The 22,117-nt window shown below is 47.5% G+C and overlaps 1 protein-coding gene and 1 long non-coding RNA gene across 4 annotated transcripts in view; one reads left to right on the forward strand and one right to left on the reverse strand.

Annotated features, from left to right (window-relative positions):
* The window catches only part of LOC137351514 (single-stranded DNA-binding protein 2-like), a 109,951-nt gene that overhangs the window by 73,012 nt on the left and 14,822 nt on the right, over positions 1 to 22,117 (reverse strand). The window lies entirely within an intron of this gene.
* LOC137351340 (uncharacterized) lies at positions 5,106 to 8,553 on the forward strand. Its single transcript, XR_010969489.1, has 2 exons — positions 5,106 to 5,224; positions 7,222 to 8,553. It is a non-coding gene; the product is annotated as an uncharacterized lncRNA (long non-coding RNA).

Here is a 22,117-nt window from a genome sequence, read left to right on the forward strand (position 1 = left end):
CCAAGATCCCTCTGTTCCTCCACACTACCAAGAATCCTGTCTTTAAGCCTGTATTCTGCATTCAAATTCGACCTGCACAGTGGCGCAGTGGTTAGCACCGCAGCCTCACAGCTCCAGGGACCCGGGTTCGATTCTGGGTACTGCCTGTGTGGAGTTTGCAAGTTCTCCCTGTGTCTGCGTGGGTTTCCTCCGGGTGCTCCGGTTTCCTCCCACATGCCAAAGACTTGCAGGTTGATAGGTTAATTGGCCATTATAAATTGCCCCTAGTATAGGTAGGTGGTAGGGAAATATATAGGGACAGGTGGGGATGTGATAGGAATATGGGATTAGTGTAGGATTAGTATAAATGGGTGGTTGATGGTTGGCACAGACTCGGTGGGCCGAAGGGCCTGTTTCAGTGCTGTATCTCTAAACTAAACTAAACTTCACACTTTTCCAGGTTGAACTCCATCTGCCACTTCTCAGCCCAGCTCTGCATCCTGTCAATGTCCCGTTGCAACCTACAACAGCCTTCCACACTATCCACAACTCCAGCAACCTTCGTGTCATCGGCAAACTTGCTAACCCAGCCTTCCACTTCCTCATCCAAGTCATTTATAAAAATCACAAAGAGCAGAGGTCCCAGAACAGATCCTTGTGGAACACCACTGGTCACCGAGCTCCATGCTGAATACTTTCCATCTACTACCACCCTCTGACTTCTATGGGCCAGCCAATTTTGTATCCAGACAGCCAAGTTTCCCTGAATCCCATGCCTCCTTACTTTCTGAATGAGCCTACCATGGGGAACCTTATCAAACGCCTTGCTAAAATCCATATACACCACATCCATTGCTCTTCCTTCATCAATGTGTTTTGTCACATCTTCAAAGAATTCAATACGGCTTGTGAGGCATGACCTGCCCCTCACAAAGCCATGCTGACTGTCTCTAATCAAACCATGCTTTTCCAAATAATCATAAATCCTGTCTCTCAGAATCCTCTCCAATAATTTGCCCACTACCGACATAAGACTGACTGGTCTATAATTCCCAGGGTTATCCCTATTCCCTTTCTTGAACAAGGGAACATTTGCCACCCTCCAATCATCCGGTACTACTCCAGTGGACAGTGAAGACGCAAAGATCATCGTCAAAGGCGCAGCAATCTCTTCCCTCGCTTCCCGTAATATCCTTGGGTATATGCCGTCTGGCCCCGGGGACTTATCTGCCCTCATATCATTCAGAATTTCCAGCACATCCTCCCACTTAACCTCAACCTGTTCGAGCATATCAGCCTGTTCCACGCTGTCCTCACAAACGACCAGGTCCCTCTCACTAGCGAATACTGAAGCAAAGCATTCATTTAGGACCTCCCCTACCTCCTCTGACTCCAGGCACAAGTTCCCTCCACTATCCCTGATCGGCCCTACCCTCACTCTGGCCATCCTCTTGTTCCTCACATAAGTGTAGAAAGCCTTGGGATTTTCCTTAATCCTACCCGCCAAGACTTTTTCATGTCCCCTTCTAGCTCTCCTAAGTCCATTCTTCAGTTCCTTCCTAGCTACCTTGTAACCCTCTAGAGCCCTGTCTGATCCTTGCTTCCTCAACCTTAAGTAAGCTTCCTTCTTCCTCTTGACTAGCTGTTCCACATCTCTTGTCATCCAAGGTTCCTTCACCCTACCATCCCTTCCCTGCCTCATCGGGACAAACCTATCCAGCAGTCGCAGCAAGTGCTCCCTAAACAACCTCCACATTTCTGTCGTGCATTTCCCTGAGAACATCTGTTCCCAATTTATGCTCCCCAGTTCCTGCCTAATAGCATTGTAATTCCCCCTCCCCCAATTAAATATTTTCCCATCCCGTCTGCTCCTGTCCCTCTCCATGACTATAGTAAAGGTCAGGGAGTTGTGATCACTATCACCGAAATGCTCTCCCACCGAGAGATCTGCCACCTGGCCTGGTTCGTTGCCAAGCACCAAGTCCAACATAGTTTCCCCACTAGTCGGCCTATCTACATATTGAGTCAGGAAACCTTCCTGGACACACCTGACAAAAACTGCTCCATCCAAACTATTCGCACTAAGGAGGAAACATGGCAGTCAAATTGCACACAGCAAGATCCCACAACAGCAATGTGATAATGAGCAGATAATTTTTTATTTAGTGATGTTGATTAAAAGATAAATTTTTACAAGGTCAACAGAAGAGCTCTCCTGCTTTTCTTCCAACTAGCAGCCATGGGATCTTTTATATCCCTAAGAGAGCACCTGACAGTACAGCACTCCCACAGTACTGATCCTCCGCCAGTGCAGAGCTCCCACAGTACCGATCCTCCGCCAGTGCAGCGCTCCCACAGTACCGATCCTCCGCCAGTGCAGCGCTCCCACAGTACCGATCCTCCGCCAGTGCAGCGCTCCCACAGTACCGATCCTCCGCCAGTGCAGCGCTCCCACAGTACCGATCCTCCGCCAGTGCAGCGCTCCCACAGTACCGATCCTCCGCCAGTGCAGCGCTCCCACCGTACCGATCCTCCGCCAGTGCAGCGCTCCCACCGTACCGATCCTCCGCCAGTGCAGCGCTCCCACCGTACCGATCCTCCGCCAGTGCAGCGCTCCCACCGTACCGATCCTCCGCCAGTGCAGCGCTCCCACCGTACCGATCCTCCGCCAGTGCAGCGCTCCCACCGTACCGACCCTCCGCCAGTGCAGCGCTCCCACAGTACCGACCCTCCGCCAGTGCAGCGCTCCCACAGTACCGACCCTCCGCCAGTGCAGCGCTCCCACCGTACCGACCCTCCGCCAGTGCAGCGCTCCCACCGTACCGACCCTCCGCCAGTGCAGCGCTCCCACCGTACCGATCCTCCGCCAGTGCAGCGCTCCCACAGTACCGATCCTCCGCCAGTGCAGCGCTCCCACAGTACCGATCCTCCGCCAGTGCAGCGCTCCCACAGTACCGATCCTCCGCCAGTGCAGCGCTCCCACAGTACCGATCCTCCGCCAGTGCAGCGCTCCCACAGTACCGATCCTCTGCCAGTGCAGCGCTCCCACAATACTGATCCTCCGCCAGTGCAGCTCCCCCACAGTGCTGATCCTCTGCCAGTGCAGCACTTCCACAGTACCGGACAGACCAATCATTGACCTAGGAACCGGAAACGACAACGGCAAACCCAGCCCTGTCGACCCTGCAAAGTCCTCCCTACTAACATCTGGGGGCTTGTGCCAAAGTTGGGAGAGCGGTCCCACAGACTAGTTAAGCAACAGCTTGACATAGTCATACTCATGGAAACATACCTTCTGGACAATGTCCCTGACACCACCATCACCATCTCTGGCTATGTCCTGTCCCACCGGCAGGACAGACCCAGAAGAGGTGGTGGCACAGTGGTATACAGTAGGGAGGGAGTTGCCCTGGGAGTCCTCAACATCGACTCCTGACCTCATGAAGTCTCATGGCATCAGGTCAAATATGGACAAGGAAACCTCCTGCTGATTACCACCGACTGCCCTCCCTCAGCTGATGACCCAGTACTCCTTCATGTTGAACACCACTTGAACGAAGCACTGAGGGTGGCAAGGGCACAGAATGTACTCTGGGTGGGGGACTTCAATGTCCATCACCAAGAGTGGCTCGGTAGCACCACTACTGACCGAGCTGGCTGAATCCTAAAGGACATAGCTGCTAGACTGGGTCTGCGGCAGGTGAGGGAAACAACAAAAGGGAAAAACATACTTGACCTCATCCTCACCAATCTGCCTGCCGCAGATGCATCTGTTCATGACAGTGCTGGTAGGAATAACCACCCAACAGTCCTTGTGGAGACGAAGTCCCACCTTCACATTGAGGATACCCTCCATCGTGTTGTGTGGCACTATCACCGTGCTAAATGGGATAGATTTTGAACAGATCTAGCAATGCAAAACTGGGCATCCATGAGGTGCTGTGGGCCATCAGCAGCAGCAGAATTGTACTCAACCACAATCTGTAAACTCATGGCCCGGCATATCCCCCACTCTACCACTACCATCAAGCCAGGAGACCAACCCTGGTTCAATGAAGAGTGCAGGAGGGCATGCCAGGAGCAGCACCAGGCATACCTCAAAATGAGGTGTCAACCTGGTGAAGCTACAACCCAGGACTACTTGCATGCCAAACTGCGTAAGCAGCATGCGATAGACAGAGCTAAGTGATCCCATAAAAAACAGATCAGATCTAAGCTCTGCAGTCCTGCCACATCCAGCCGTGAATGGTGGTGGACAATTAAACAACTAACTGAAGGAGGTGGCTCCACAAATATCCCCATCCTCAATGATGTGGGAGTCCAGCACATCAGTGCGAAAGATAAGGCTGAAGCATTTGCAACAATCTTTAGCCAGAAGTGCCAAGTTGATGATCCATCTCGGCCTCCTCCTGAAGTCCCCAGCATTACAGATCCCAGACTTCAGCCAATTTGATTCACTCGGGGTGATATCAAGAAATGACTGAAGGCTTTGGATACTGCAAAGGCTATGGGCCCTGACAATATTCCGGCAATAGTACTGGAGACTTATGCTCCAGAACAAGCAACTCCCCTAGCCAAGTTGTTCCAGTGTAGCTACAACACTGGCATCTACCCTGCAATGTGGAAAATTGCCCTGGTATGTCCTATACAGAAAAAGCAGGACAAGTCCAGCCCGGCCAATTACCGACCCATCAGCCTATACTTTTGGTGACCCCAATAGAAAGTGATTGGACATGGGGTCAGTGGGAAGGTGTCTGGGAAAATATGTTCACCTTCAGCTGTGATGCCTCGCTTGGTGGAATAGCCTTCTGACAGCCTGGGTCAAGTGATAAAGGCAGCAGACGGAGAAGTCCCACCCTGTGTCTGCGAGATTCAGCATCCTCAGGGGAGCAGGGGAGTAAAACTCCGTCACATAATTCTGTTCTTTAATCCGACCCCATGAATTCAAAGGTTTGATCTCTAAAACCAGGAACTGCTTAGATCAGAGACACGGATTTAACCAAAAATCCTCTCACTGTTCCGCTGCGGGGTTTTTACTGCCAGAAAGCCTTGCTGCAGTGTTAGTCTTTGCACAATTAGTTACGATTCACAGAGCAAAGGTCATCAATCGCACCCTGACCCCTCCACCTCCTCCCCAATTCCCTACCTCCCTAACCCTCCTGAGATGTCCCATAACATGTGGGATGGTTTTCTCACTCAGTGGTATCAACAGCTTAAGCTGGACAAAGGAGAAGTCAATTTTAAGGTAACTGTCAAAAGAACTGGAGGGGGAGACGAGAATCTGTTTTACACAGTGAGTTGTTGTGATCTGGAACGCGCTGCCTGAAAGGGCAGTGCAAGCAGATTCAATAGTAACTTTCAAAAGGGAATTGAATAGATACTTGAAGGGGAAAAATTTGCAGGGCTACTGGGAAAGAGCAGGGGGAGTCAAACTAATCGAATAGCACAGGCACAATGGGCTGAATGGCCTCCTGCGACGTAAGATTGTACGAACAGCTGCACCTTATAAATTGCAATGAGCAGATCTTTGCTGAACTGAGACCAACTGACACACTGCCCGGATTTAAGTTTAAATTTATCCTCAATCAGCATCAGTAAAAACAGATTATCTAGTCATGATCTCATTGCTGTTGGTGGGATCTTGCTGTGCACAAATTGGCTACCATGTTTCCTAAATTACAACCGTGACTACACTTCAAAAAGAACTCCATTGGCTGTAAAGCATGTATAGATGTCCTGATAGGTGCTACAGAAATGCAATTCCGTCTTTCTTTTCTTTCTTTAAGTAAAATGACCCTGGTGTATGCACAGGGCTCACGGGGGACGGTGAGACTGGAGAGATCTCTCCTCACATTCTCAATCCCCTCACCACGCCTCGAACTCACGGCAAACTAAACAACACCGACAATTGCCTCTACAATTCCAGCATTCAAATCAAATTCTCACTTACTAACAATTCAACCTGACAAGGTCTTAGAATATTCGATATCCCCTCTCTCCTCCCGTCCATTTACTGAGTCACTGACTCCTGTGCAGTCCCATATGGATCTGCAGCACTGCAGCACCCTGCGTGTGAACAGGCAAGTACACACTCATCCCTCCCCTGTCCCTGCCTCCACCTTCACCCCTACCCTCCTTTGCTCCTACTCCACCCACCCTCCCCCACCTTTACCCCTATCCCCCTCATCCCACCCTTACCCCAACTCACCCCTTCCTTCACCCCAAGCCCTCCCTACCCGTCATCCCTTGCTTTGTCTCCACCCCCCACCCTACCTTGCCCCAACCCGCTCCACCCCCACCTTTTCCCCTACCCCTCGTTCCACCTGCACCCACCCTAACCCTCCCCCTCCCCTCCCAACTACAACACAGATTGTCATTTGATAGTACAGAACTTGAGTATTGCTGGAAATTGAGACATTTTGTCGAAGCTTTTCGTGTTGCACTCATCAGAACAACCCACAAGAATACCAATATAAGGGAAAATAACAAATTTATACTGCATGAGAAGAGAGTGCTGATTGGTTGGCAAGTGGACTCTGATTGTTAGAGGTGTTGCCATGGAGAATGCACCAGTTTATGGTGACTGGCAGTTACAGATTCTTTGGCACTCTCTTTGGTCCATTTTCCAGACTTTTGGAGTCAAATATAAAGAAATCAGGAGACAGAATGGAAGGAAGGAAGAGAAAAAAAGACAAAGAGAAAGCAACAGAGAAAGAAAGGAGATGAAAGGAAAGTAAAAGAAAGTGGAGAGAGAAACAGAAAGAAAAATCTGGAAAGAGGAACTTGCATTTCTTTAACACCTTTCACCACCACAGGACATTCCAAAGCGCTTGGATTCAGTGAATTACTTTCTGAAGTGGAGTCATTGTTGTAATGTAGGAAATGTGGCAGCAAATTTATGCACAGCAAGGTCCCACTAACAGTAATGAGATAAATGAGCAGATAATCTGTTGTTTTTTTTAAACTGATGTTGGTTGAGGGATAAATGATGACCAGGTCATTGGGCGTTTAACTTGTACTTTAAATAAAAATGAATATATACACTGCAAACATTAAAGTAGACGGAAACGTGGTCAGCAGCAACAGATAAAGCAGCCAAGTTCCATGCTCCCAGGTACAGCTAACTCGGCCTCCAGTCTTGGGTTTGCAACTTCTTATCACAGAATTGTTACAGCACAGAAGGAGGCCATTCAGCCCATCGTGTCCTCTAATTGAATAATGATGTCATTCCTTACATTACAGAATATAATAGAGACACTGCCCACAACTTCTATCACCTAGAAGGACAGCAGTTGCATGGAAACACCACCACTTGCAAGTTCCCCTCCAAGACACACACCATCCTGACTTGGAACTATATCGCCGTTCCTTCACTGTCGCTGGGTCAAAATCCTGGAACTCCCTTCCTAACAGCACTGTGGGTGTACCTACACCACATGGACTGCAGCAGTTCAAGAAGGCAGCTCACCACCACCACCTTCTCAAGGGAAATTAGGGATGGGCAATAAATGCTGGCCTTTTTTTCCCCAAAATATACTTTATTCATAAAAATTTGTAAAAAAATGTACTACAAAACAATTCAAAACAGCACCAAGTTGACATTCCAAAAAGTGCAAAGGAAATCAGTTTTCTTCGAAACAGGAGTGAGTTGCCTCACAACCCTTCCATTCCATTTTACATGCTGTGTGCATTTTACAGCAAACCCATATCTGGTGTATACAGCCCGAGGGGTTTCCCATGGGTCCAGCCCCTCAGTTCACTTTGGTGGGAGGACCTTGCACCTTAAATGGTGGCCTAGCCAGTGACGCCCACATCCCATGAACAAATTTCTTTTAAAAAACTACACTCACCTACAAAACAATCATCAGTCTGATTCACATTACAGGCATTACACTGTGGGAAAACCCTATATATGGAAATCTCTAGTCCCACTCTAAGGCCACTTCCTACAATACTCCCAAAGACTGGCAATTTTGTAAGCAGTGAAATAAAGTAATTAATACTTTCACATCCACCTTATCTCAAAAACCCGCTACAACTGGGGGGGATAAACCTTTACATTAGACAACTCTACACCATACATCCTGAAGAAATTGACAGGATTTAAAAAATAAATTAGCAGTTCATTTAATACAGCTTTTTCTGGGGTAAACACTCAATAAGCAAACATGTAACTGTGCCTCTCAGAAACCATCAGCTCATCTTAAAACCCTCCAACCCGTGCAAGGCCAGCAGTGGAGAGGTAACATCTAATTGGTTCCATCAAGCTACAAACCTGCCATCCAACCAATCCAATTGATTTGGAAAACTACCAGCCCTGCATTCCAACTGATCTGATTGGCTGGCAATTGTGCTATACGTCAAGGGTGCGTCACCATTTAAACCTTCCCCGATGCTCACAAGATTATCACTCACTATGAATTTTTTATGGTGATTTAATGACTCCTAAATTGGCAGCTGAGAGCCGAGTGATTTATTGATTTACTAGCTTTCTGATGATTAACATTAATATTTTATTGATGCTTGAAATGTAACATTCACCAGTATATTTTAATAAAAGTCATAACATGAGAACAGTGTCCTTTGCTTGCATTTCTACCACACTTCACTGACATTTGTCATGCAGGCCCCCACCTGCCAAGAATGAGGCATAGTAATTTCACCACACGGACATTAAATTTCAAATTGTTGCGGGGAAAAAGAGAAGGCCTGTGACAAGGGGTTGCCAGGCCCCTGGCTGGAAAGACATTTTTGCATATTACCAGACAATGTTTGTAGACAAAGGACCATTCCCTGATCCACACAATACACAGAGCCAAGACATGGTCAGATCAGTTAGTCACATGACTAACCTGCTTGGCAACCTGGGGTTTTCTGAATTGTAGTTTTGAACGGAGAGCCGTCAGAAAGCAGAATGCTCCTCTCCTCTCCTGGCTACTCCCATCTCTTTTGCATGGAATTCCAAAACCCACTGTAGACACATGAACCCCAAGACAGAAAAGTCTCCTACAGTGAACAAGGTTTAAGAAGAATACTGGGCCCCAAGATCTACCTACAATCAAGGACTCTACAGTGAGCGCGAAGAACCAGAATAACAACTCTTCCGATATTGCCTCAAACCTTTCCACTTTGTTTTTCTTCTACTCTTTTCTGTCTCTATTTGCATGTGTATATCGCGTATGCCTGCTAGCGTAGGGCACGACGTGTAGGCGTGAACCGAATTAGAGTTTAAGTTTAATAAATTTCTATTTTCCTTCTTTGGCGCAGTGGTTAGCACTGCAGCCTCACAGCTCCAGCGACCCGGGTTCAATCCTGGGTACTGCCTGTGTGGAGTTTGCAAGTTCTCCCTGTGTCTGCGTGGGTTTCCTCCGGGTGCTCCGGTTTCCTCCCACAAGCCAAAAGACTTGCAGGTTGGTAGGTAAATTGGCCATTATAAATTGCCCCTAGTATAGGTAGGTGGTAGGGAAATATAGGGACAGGTGGGGATGTGGTAGGAATATGGGATTAGTGTAGGATTAGTATAAATGGGTGGTTGATGGTCGGCACAGACTCGGTGGGCCGAAGGGCCTGTTTCAGTGCTGTATCTCTAAAACTAAAACTAAAACTGGGAAAGCCTGATTTTGCTGGTTTCTTTGTCTTATAATTGGAAAGCGGTGAACAAGGATTCACCAAGGGGGAGCTAAAACATGGTGTGTTTAAAATTAAACCCTGTTACGGTAAGACCAGGTAAAGGCTGGAAGGGAACCTTGTCGTAACACATTGCTATGTTGCTTTTCGAAGAAAATATAAAGAAAAGGAAGCAATCATTTAATGCAGGACTCAGAATATCTGTAGTCTCTTAGGGATTTGCCTTATTACATTTCACAAATAGAGAGTGAAAGCTGGGCGTGACCAGCAGCTCAAACTCCGACACATCACCCAGTGTTTACTTTACAGCAATTAAAATGTGTGGCCTCAAAGGGATACACACACCTGAGTAGCAGAATAATACGTTGTCATTACATGGTGCAATGGGGCCCTGATAAAACATCATCCAACACAGTGAGCAATACCACAGGAGGTTCACTAATATAGTTAAAAATGTACAAACATGCCTTTAGCTTTGAAAAAATGTCACAAGGTGCCTTACACTTCATTACAGATGGAAATTAATCTTAAACTGTGGACTGTTTCTAAACTGCAGACAAAAGCTAACACAACCACATCCTTCACACTCTTGCAGAGAGCTGGCAGAGGCATGATGGACCAAATGGCCTCCTTTTGTGCTGTAACCATTCTATGATTCACCTGTTTTCTGTTCAGCAACTTGCAGGGAATTTAACACACTGATTCCCTCTCTGGGACTGGGTCTATGCTGTTGGGTTTCACTTCCACGTTTCTATTTTTGCAACCTTACTGTTGATTGCTCAGTTTTCAGGTCTAACGAAGGGCGTTCAGCCAAAACATTAACCTGTATTTCATTTTTCCAGATGTTGATTGACAGCCTTTGCATTTTAAGCAGTTTCTGTTTCTATCCCAAGTGATACCCAATGAAATCCAACACTGCCTTAGCAACAGAATACTACACTGCATATTAAATGATATAACCTTCCTGTCCTGTCCTGAATGAACTGACTTATTGAGAGCAATTCCAGGGGGTATCCACGAGCAATAGTAGCAGGCCCAGATGTCACACTACAGATATCATGATTTATCACGCGTGAAAACAAATGTTGAAGAGAGAAAGTCGGTCATTAGCCAAGAGCTTAAAAGTTACAAGTTACAAGTGCACCAGCAAGTTAATAGATGGTGACAATTACCTAGCTACGTCAGCAGTTGCAGACACTGGAGACAAATCCCCTGCTCTTTTTCAAATAGGGGGTGTGGGATCTTTCAGGTTCACTTGAGAGGGCGGATGGGGCCTCGGTTTAATCGAAAGACGGCACCTCTGACAGTACAGCACTCCTTCAGTACTGCACTGGGAGCGTTAGCCTGGATTATGGGCTCGGGTCTCTGAACCCACAAACCTTCTGACTCAAAAGGTGAGAGAGTGCTGCTCACTGAGCCATGGCTGAAATCTTACTTTTTTTTTAATGCCCATAAGCATTTTCTCCACTGGTGTTGCTCACACCAACATCCTGGAGAATAATCTTTAATTCCTGGAGAATTCAGGACAATCCTGGGGATTGACGACCTTAAAGATGGTTCCTGACTGTTTTCATCCCCTAGCCCCAGGTCCCTACCCTCCCTAAACGGAGCATGGATGGACAATCCCAATGTTTGGATGGGGGTGGGGTGGGGGGTAGGCGTACAGCAATTACCAGAACCTAAAGCCCCACTGCTCCAATTCAGGGGGGGCCTCAACTTCAGTGTGCAATTGCTGGCCGGGTGAAGACAGAGACATTCCAATAGTCTTCAGGACGGAGAAATCCAGCAACAAAGGGGTTAATTGCCCATTTGCCAAGTCTCCATGTTAACCCCTCTGCTCTATTGTTTATGCTCTTGATGACTAACCCAAGGTGGGTGAGGGGCTGCTCAGTGTCTACAGCAGTCCCAAAGTGCTCAGACTTTACATATGCAAGCCAGGGTTGCCATGGAGACGAGGCCTAAATCTGCAAGTTGACCTGTGCAGCAGACTGGCTTCTGAAACAGTCAGCGCCTACTTCACAGAATCTCATTAACTCGGCAGAGACTGCAGTCTGAGTTATGTATGCAAATATATTCTATAGATGCATACGTACACATATATCCCAAAGAATAGACAACACACAATATGTAGATAACGAAGATAAAATACTAAAGCAAGACAAAAACTGTTTCTCCTGCTCAAATTGGAAATAACATTGAACTGATTCTAAAACCAAATCCTTGAATTCGTATATTCTCACAATATCTGAAAATTATTTGCCATGCCCTGTCATATATATCTAGACAGGATGAAAAATATCCTCAGATAGCAGCTCTCCTCCTTTTTACCCCCAAGCCTGTTCCAACTGCAGACACGGACAGCAAGTTACTAACATCACTCTAGAACCACCCCACCCGCTCCCCCCCCCCCAGACCTCCTGACCTCTCCTGATGGGACAGTCAAATCTATGACTCAATCACAAAATAGACACAAGTGGAGCTGAGCTCATTGAAACCTTTGTATGGAATGCCTACTGCCTGGGCCCAAGGGCGTAGACCAGGGATTGCCAACCCTCCAGGGTTGTCCTGGAATCTCCAGAAATTCAAGATTAATCTCCAGGACAGTTGCTGAGAGCAAAGCCCAGGAGAATAGGGGCAAACAAAAATTTTCAACACTTTTGTTAATTAGTTGTAAATATCTTGGCGTTGGAGGGGAGGGGAAAAGAAAAGACTGTTTGACTTAGAGTCAAGAATCATCCAATCAGGGTAAGGAGGAGCCTGTTTGCTTTCTGATTGGCTGTGCGCGACAAGGATGGACATGTCAAATGACCAATGAGGAGAGTGAGAGGACGGGGCAGTTGGCAGGAGATCTTTTGATGAAATCTCCTGGAATACATCCAGTTAGAGTTGGAAACCCCTAGAAGTACACCAGAGAAAAATTACGACGCAGAAGGAGGCCATTCAGCCCATCGTGTCTGCGTCGGATACACGCTGATCTCTTCTGCTGCTCTTCAACAACCTCACTCCAGTGCCCCTCTGGCAATGGGTGAGGCAGTGCATTTTCCTCAGCTCAGTGGCCAGCTCTCTCGCCAGAGGTTGTGGATTCAAGCCCCATTCTAGAGACCTAACCTCATAATTCAGGCTGACACTCCTAGTGTAGTACTGAGGGAGTGCTGCACTGTCAAAGGTGCTGTCTGTTGGGTCTTCCTCTGCCCTCTCAGGCAGTCTTAAAAGATCCCATGGCTGCTATTTTGAAAAAGAGCAGGAAAGCTCTCCCTGGTCAATATTTATCACTCAAGCAACTAAAACAGAAGATGTGGTCATTATCACATTGCAGTTTGTGTGACCTTGCAGTGTGCGAATTGGCTGCTGTGTTTCCTACCCCCTCAGTACTGAACTGGGAGTGTCAGCCTAGATTAAATACTCAAGTCTCTGGAGTGGGAGGGAGAATGAGAAGGGGAGGGTGAGACAGACGAAAGAAACAAATATCAGTGCGATAGAAAGAGGGAGAGAATGGGAGGGAGACAGGCAGACAGAAAGAGGGACACCGACTCAGAGGGAGCTACAAAAACAGAGCAGCACAACGTGACAGTCAGGGAGACGTCACATGTACAAAGAGTGACAGATGGGACAGACACACACACACATAGGGTCACATACAGGGAAACACACACAGACAGGGACACATACATACACGGACACACACATACTCAGGGGAACACACAAAGAGGCACATACAAACAGGGATGGGATGATCACCACAAACACACACACACACACAAAGAGAGAGGCACACAGACAGATAGAAAAAACGAAAGAGTGAGAAAAAGACAAAGAAACAGAAAAGGACAAGAGAGAGAGACAGAGAACTCAAAAATCAACAGTCAGCCACCCAACAGAGACACAGAGAAATGAAATGACAGAGGTAAAAAGAAAGAGACCAAAAAAGAAGAGGAGACAAAGAGAGAAAGGACAGAAAAAGAGAGACAGTAACATATTGACAGAATGGCTGAGAGATAGTGAGAGAGGAGAGACACAGGGCATGCAACAATAACTTGTATATATAATGACCAGACAGAGTGAGAGACAATGATCACAGGTGAGCGAAGCAGACTGAAATATAGGTTAATACTGACCAGGAACTATTTAGCTGAAAAATTAATTACAGGTTTGAGAGAGCTAGAGAGTAACCCCTGGTACACTGACACTGTACCAGAGATCTCAATGTAGCTCAAACACTCCAGCTGTTGAGAGACTTTAATTTGTAGGGTTTTTTGCCTGAATATTTTAAACAATCTCTTTAAGTATTTATGGAACAGCGTCTGGGAGACATGAAACCAAAAGCAGCCAGGCGATTCGGCAGAACTCACAAGGAGAAAAACGAACAAACACAAACAGACTAGGTACCATCACATTATCTATCACAAGCTCCTGCAATGCACAGCAGGCAAAGGCACCAGCTGGTGCAGCATTGAGAGACCGGTACAAGGATAAGCCCAGTCTCCATTCCTGGTCTATGACAAGTTAGTCCCTGAACTGGGAAAGGAGAAAGCGTGTGCAGCCAAGAGTGCGTAGGTCTGTGTGCGAGAGTGTGTAGGTGTGAGAGTGTCATAGAGTAATTGAGTCATAGTCATTTATAGCACAGAAGGAGGCCATTTGGCCCATCGAGTTCATGCTGGCTCTCCATGGAGCTATCCAGTCAGTCCCACTCCTCCTCTTGATCCCTGTATTCCTGCACATTTATTTCCTTCAACTGCCCATTCAATTTTCTTTTGAACTCATTGATTGTTTGCACTTCCACCACCCTTGTGGGCAGCGAATTCCAGGTCATTACCACTCGCTGTGTAAAAAATTTCTTCCTCACATTCCTCCTGCATCTTTTGCCCAAAACCTTCAAACTGTATCCCCTAGACCTTGTACCATCAGTTAATGAGGATTGTTTTTTCTTGTCTAACTTATCTAAGCCTGTCATAATCTTGTTCACTTCTATTAAATCTCCCCTCAATCTCATTTGCTCTAAGGAAAACAATCCCAGTTTTTCCAACCTAACCTTGTAACTAAAATCCCCCATCCCGGAAATCATTCTGGTAAATCTCCTCTGCACCCTCTCAAGGACCCTCACATCCTTCCTAAAGTGTGGTGACCAGAACTGGATGCAGTAGTTGTGACCTAACCAGAGCTTTATAAAGGTTCAGCACAACTTCCCTGTTTTTGTACTCAGTGTCTCTATTTATGAAGCCCAAGACCCCATATGTTTTACTGACCGCTCTCTCAATATGTCCTGCCACCTTCAAAGATCGATGCACATGCACCCCCAGGTCCCTCTTTTCCTGCACACTCTTTAGAACTGCCTTCTACCAAAATGCATCACCTCACACTTGTCAGTATTAAATTCCATCTGCCACCTCTCTGCCCATTCTGCTAGCCTATCTATGCCCTGTTGCAGGAGGTTCATATCATCCTCACTGTTTGTCTCACCTCCAAGTTTGGTATCATCAGCAAATTTTGAAATTCTACTCTGTATTCCAGAATCCATCGTATATATAGCAAAAAGGCAGTGGCCCCAGCACTGACCCTTGGGGAACACCGCTGTTTACCAACACCCAGTCTGAAAAACAACCCTTTACTACAACTCACTGTTTTCTGTCCTTAAGCCCATTTTTTATCCAATTGGATAATTGGTGTGTGTGTGTGTCTGTGGGAGTGTTTGTTTGTGTGTGAGTGTGCACGTGAGAGAGTGCATGTGAGTGACTGAGTGTGTGAGAGAGTGAATAAGTGACAGTGAGTGTGAGTAAGTGAATGTGTGAGTGTTTGTGTGAGTGAGTGCGCGCGAGAGAGGGGGTGCGCGCGAGAGAGGGGGTGCGCGCGAGAGAGGGGGTGTGAGCGGGCGCGAGCAGGCGTGAGCGCAAGTGAGTTAGTGTGTGTGAGTGCGTGAGTGAAAGTGTGTGGTGAGTGAGTGAGTGAGTGAGAACATACGACTGTGTGTGGGTGTGAGACAGCATGTGTGTGAACACGCAAGACCGTGAGTGGGTTTATGCCTGTGCACATATTTCGAGAGACCATATATGGGAGTTGGGTGAGGGAGAAGTCGGCTGGGTCTGGTTATCCTGGGTCATCTAGACAGTCGACATTGGCTGTCAGGGTTCAGAGTCAAGAAGTGGGCCACTTGGGTGAAGTATCAGAGAGTTCTGTGGGACCCGTACCCCAGTGAGAGTCAGTGCGTGTGGGACCCGTACCCCAGTGAGTGTCAGTGCCACTGGAATCCGTACCCAGTGAGTGTCAGTGCCACTGGAATTCGTACCCCAGTGAGTGTCAGTGATCGAGCAACATAAGAACATAGGAAATAGGAGCAGGAGTTGGCCAATTAGCCCTTTGATCCTGCTCTGCCATTGAATACGATCCTGGCTATTTTTCTACATCAAGTCCACCTTCCCGCACTATCCCCATAAACGTTTCTCCGGGCAGGTGGGGCGAAAGATGATGGGATTCCCAGTGCGCTAATTTTAGCTGTTGTCCAATCATTTTCCCACTTGGCTTTCTGTGCCTCATGGTCTGTTTGAGATGCCCAGTACCAACATTCAATGCCCTGGGGTGTCAGGACTGCCCTCACCATGAAGCTTATTGCACTCTTCCCTGTGTGTGTCTAAGTTCAGGGGAGAGGGGGGGGATGACAGGACTGGGGCAGAGATCGCAAAGAATTCAAATTTAAAACTCACACCTGGCAGGTAGGTGAGGACTGGATTCTATCAAAAATTGCACATAGCCTCTGTCAGCTTACTATTCCCACACACACGAACTCCCATTCACTCATCACCCCTGTGCTCACTCACCCACATTGGCTCCCAATTAACCAACACTTCCATTTTAAGATTCTCACCCTCATTTTCAAATGCCTCCATGGCAGAGCCACTCCCTGGGCTGGATTTTAGGAGCCCGCCACCGATCTCAGCGGTAAGCTCAAAACAAGGCGGCCCGCCAAACAGCCGCGACAATCTTAAGCGCGGCGGCTCACTTAAATAGCCGGCGCGCGCCCCACCCCCCGCCAATCACGTGGAGGGGGCGGACAGTCCGTTCCCGGCAATGGGGTCAGCTGCCTGAGCACAGGGCAGACCAGCCCTGCTGGCATATTTAAAAGAAAGATTCCCCCAAAATTAAATAAATACATTTCTTATGCCCCTTTCCCATTGCCCCAATAACAATTACAATAACTATTTGCCTTTCCCCCTCAAAACATTGACCTTTTACATCTGACCTTCCCCCCCGCCGCCCCCCCAAACATCACCCCCCCAAAGTTTAAGGTTCAACCTTTCCCACCATCCTGACACCCATTTCATGTTTTAGACCCCATTTCCCCCCTCCCCACCAGCGTGGTGCCGTGTCTCCCCGGACGGGGATGTGAAGGCATGGGAGTGTCGGCCACTGCGCCGAAGATCGCGGCTGGCCCTCAAGATTGAAGGCAAGTGTATTTAAATTATTAATTTTATTGATTTGCATATTTAAATTGTGGTCCCATCGCCCAACGGCGGGGCCGTCACGGAGCCTCACCGCCGCCGGGAGGATCAGGCTGGGCCCTGCCGCCATCAAAGTCCGTGGCGGGCCTCATCCGGAGCCATCTTCAGACCCCCCCCCCCCACATCGGATCACAAGGTCAGTGTCAAATTTTGTTTTATAATCGCTCCTGTGAAGCATCTTATAGCATTAAAGGTGCTATATAAATGCAAGTTGTTGTTAAAACTGATTCTACTGCCCATACAGGGGATATGAAGTTAACTCTCAAACGAGAGAATGAGCACTTTCGCAAGATGCAAAGGGAGCTGCAGGGGTTTCTCTAACGAGAGTCAGACTGGGAACAGGCACAATTCAAAGTTGGATAATGTATTTGGACACGAGCAGATTGTAACAGAACATCCTGTTCAGTTACATTGTTCAGTTACGTCTTTAAAATGCTGCAACAGTTTTACTAGCAGCTTACGCAAAAGGAAAAGATCTGCAAATGCAATCCTGTGTGGACCAGTAACAGTCCTTAATACTGCCCCCCCTACCTACTCCACCTCCCCTTCCCCTGTGCCCCCTCACTCCCCACTCCCTCCTCCTGGGTTGTTTGGGGCCTGGCCTTGAGCCAAAATATCACTGGTTTCACAAGACAAATGCTGCTGACACCATAACGAGCTCGAGCCTCTGCCAATACAAACATAACTCAGGAAATACTGAGCACAGCAACACCCACAACTGTTAACCCCAGACTCACCAAAGAACCGGAGAATTCCAAATATTAACCCCATTCCCACCAGTAAACTGGAGAATTCCAAATATTAACCCCATTCCCACCAGTAAACTGGAGAATTCCAAATATTAACCCCCATACCCACCAGGAAACGGGAGAATTCCAAATATTAACCCCATTCCCACCAGGAAACTGGAGAATTCCAAATATTAACCCCATTCCCACCAGGAAACTGGAGAATTCCAAATATTAACCCCATACCCACCAGGAAACGGGAGAATTCCAAATATTAACCCCATTCCCACCAGGAAACTGGAGAATTCCAAATATTAACCCCATTCCCACCAGGAAACTGGAGAATTCCAAATATTAACCCCATTCCCACCAGGAAACTGGAGAATTCCAAATATTAACCCCATACCCACCAGGAAATGGGAGAATTCCAAATATTAACCCCATTCCCACCAGGAAACTGGAGAATTCCAAATATTAACACCATTCCCACCAGGAAACTGGAGAATTCCAAATATTAACCCCATTCCCACCAGGAATCTGGAGAATTCCAAATATTAACCCCATTCCCACCAGTAAACTGGAGAATTCCAAAGACCTCAAGTCGGACTGGGGCCGAATCAAATGTTGTCAGGTTAAGGAAGGAAGGAATTTTGTTTTTCATTCGTTCGTGGGATGTGGACGTCACTGACGAGGCCAGCATTTATTGCCCATCCCTAATTGCCCTTGAGAAGGTGGTGGTGAGCTGCCTTCTTGAAACGCTGCAGTCCATATGGGTTAGGTACGCCCACAGTGCTGTTAGGAAGGGAGTTCCAGGATTTTGACCCAGTGAGAGTGAAGGAACAGCAATATAGTTCCAAGTCTGGATGGTGTGTGACTTGGAGGGGAACTTGCAGGTGGTGTTAAATGGGGAGATTAGGGGGAATGCACCTGGAAATGGGGAAAACGGGGAAGAGAGCCAGATAATGGAGAAATTAGCGGAGAACACAGGTGGCACAGTGGTTAGCACCTCAGCCTCACAGCTCACAGACCCAGGTTCGATTCTGGGTACTGCCTGTGTGGAGTTTGCAAGTTCTCCCTGTGACTGTGTGGGTTTTCACCGGGTGCTCCGGTTTCCTCCCACAGCCAAAGACTTGCAGGTTGATAGGTAAATTGGCCATTATAAATTGCCCCTAGTATAGGTAGGGAAATTGAGGGAAGGTGGGGATGTGAGAGGGTTTTGGGATTAATGTAGGATTAGTATAAATGGGTGACTGATGATCAGCACAGACTCGGTGGGCTGAAGGGCCTGTTTCAGTGCTGTATCTCTAAATAAAAAATAAATAAATAACACCAGTAAATAGGAAAACTGGGGGAGACCGGCAATTATTGGGGAATTAGGGGAGAGTGCTAGTAAATGAGGAAACTGGGGGAGAGTATCCGTAAGTGGGGAAATTAGGGGAGAACGGCAGTAAATGGGAAAACTGGAGAAAAGTGCCAAAAAATAGGGAAAGTGGAGGAGAGAGCTAGTAGATGGGGAAACTGGGGTACAGCACCAGTAAATGGGGAGACCAGGGGAATGCGCTGGAAATTAGGGGAGAACACCAGTAAATGGTACAAGTGGGGGGAGAGAGCTAGTAAATGGGGAGACTGGGGGAATGTGCTGGTAAATGGGGAAACTGGAAGGAGAGCGCCCATAAATGGAGAAACTGGGAAGGCGCACCAGTAAATGGGGAAACTGGGGTCGGGGGGGGGGGGGGGGGTGGGGGGAGTGCCACTAAATATATAATTATAATTATAGACCGGTGAGCCTGACGTCAGTGGTAGGGAAGCTGCTGGAGAAGATACTGAGGGTAGGATCTATCCCCATCTGGAAGAAAATGGGCTTATGAGTGATAGGCAACATGGTTTTGTGCAGGGAAGGTCATGTCTTACCAACTTAATAGAATTCTTTGAGGAAGTGACAAAGTTGATTGATGAGGGAAGGGCTGTAGATGTCGTATACATGGACTTCAGTAAGGCGTTTGATAAGGTTCCCCATGGTAGGCTGATGGAGAAAGTGAAGGCACATAGGTTCCAAGGTGTACTAGCTAGATGGATAAAGAACTGGCTGGGCAACAGGAGACAGAGAGTAGCAGTGGAAGGGAGTTTCTCAAAATGGAGATGTGTGACCAGTGGTGTTCCACAGGGATCCGTGCTGGGACCACTGTTGTTTGTGATATACATAAATGATTTGGAGGAAAGTATAGGTGGTCTGATTAGCAAGTTTGCAGACGACACTAAGATTGGTGGAGTAGCAGATAGTGAAGGGGACTGTCAGAGAATACAGCAGAATATAGATAGACTGGAGAGTTGGGCAGAGAAATGGCAGATGGAGTTCAATCCGGGCAAATGCGAGGTGATGCATTTTGGAAGATCCAATTCAAGAGTGAACTATACAATAAATGGAAAAGTCCTGGGGAAAATTTATGGACAAAGAGATTTGGGTGTTCAGGTCCATTGTTCCCTGAAGGTGGCAACGCAGGTCAAAAGAGGGGTCAAGAAGGCATACGGCATGCTTTCCTTCATCGGACGGAGTATTGAGTACAAGGGTTGGCAGGTCATGTTACAATTGTATAAGACTTTGGTTCGGCCACATTTGGAATACTGCGTGCAGTTCTGGTCGCCACATTACCAAAAGGATGTGGATGCTTTGGAGAGGGTGCAGAGGAGGTTCACCAGGATGTTGCCTGGTATGGAGGGCGCTAGCTATGAAGAGAGGTTGAGTAGATTAGGATTAATTTCATTAGAAAGACGGAGGTTGAGGGGGGACCTGATTGAGGTGTACAAAATCATGAGAGGTATAGACAGGGTGGATAGCAAGAAGCTTTTTCCAAGAGTGGGGGATTCAATTACAAGGGGACACGAGTTCAAAGTGAAAGGGGAAAAGTTTAGGGGGGATATGCGTGGAAAGTTCTTTACACAGAGGGTGGTGGGTGCCTGGAACTCATTGCCAGCGGAGATGGTAGACGCGGGCACGATAGCGTCTTTTAAGATGTATCTAGACAGATACATGAATGGGCAGGAAGTAAAGAGATACAGACCCTTAGAAAATAGGCGACAGGTTTAGATAGAGGATTTGGATCGGCGTAGGCTTGGAGGGCCGAAGGGCCTGTTCCTGTGCTGTAATTTTCTTTGTTCTTGGTTCTTAAATGGGGGAAGTGGATGAGAGTGACAGTAAATGGGGAAACTGGAGGAAGAGCGCCAGCAATTGGGGAAACTGGAGGTGAGCACCAGTAAATTGTGAAACTGGGGGGAACAGAGCCAGTAAATGGGGAAACTGGGGGAGGGAGAGAGCCAGTAAATGGGGAAATTAGGGGAGAGTGCCAGTTAATGGGGAAATCAGGATTGGAATTTCTAAAATCGAGGCATTGCAAGACCAGATGTCAATGTAGATCAGTGAACACAGGAGTGAAGGGTGAACAGGACTTGGGGTGAGTTAGGACACCAGCAGAAACGGTTTGGATGAACTGAAGTTTCTAAGGGTGGGAGGTTGTCCAGGAGAGCATAGTAACACAGGCATGGAGAAGGGTTTCAGCGTCAGATGAGCTGAGGCTGGGCTAGAGATCGGTGATATTACTGAGGTAACCCCCCATCTCAACACTCCAGGACAGCAGAGAAATCACAAGCCTTCTGTGCTGTAGAATTGGGAGAGCTTGCTGCATGTCTGAGGGGGACGGTAGTGGGGGGAAGGGAACTGGGGAAAAAGATTTGCTTTTTTTTTTGAACCCAGCTGCCTCAGCCCCTGACGATGAGAGACTCTCCCAAATGCCCCAGGGAGAGCGGATTTGAATTTCCATTCCACGCTTGCAGATTTTAGTATGCTGGAGTCAGAAGGTTTTGCCTGGAATGAGAGAAAAGATTCCCTTGGGATTCAGCCACAATCCTGCTACAGGATGAAAGTAGGTCACTCTGTAGATGGAAAAACCTCTGGTCCCGACTTACAGCTTTAACCCTTTCATGCTGCTCTGCTTACGTTACCATGGTTACACCGCTCTGTGGGGACTGGGATGCGTGTGTGTGTTTGTCAGAAATGCAGGGGGGTCGGCGGGCAGGGGGTTCGACCTCACATTCATTCTCCTGACATTATCGCCAGATTCACAGCCATTTCAAAACATCAGCTTCAACCAATGAGAGAATCAGGTAAAGAAATATCAGCAGTTATAATAACCCCTGCCCCAGCCCCTGAACCCCTCGATTAGATTCCAGTCTGTAACTCACTCCCAGGTATCTGTTATTCTATATATAAACCCCCCTGAACCCCTCGATTAGATTCCA

This window comes from Heterodontus francisci, chromosome 36 (assembly GCF_036365525.1).
Source record: "Heterodontus francisci isolate sHetFra1 chromosome 36, sHetFra1.hap1, whole genome shotgun sequence".
NCBI lineage: Eukaryota > Metazoa > Chordata > Chondrichthyes > Heterodontiformes > Heterodontidae > Heterodontus > Heterodontus francisci.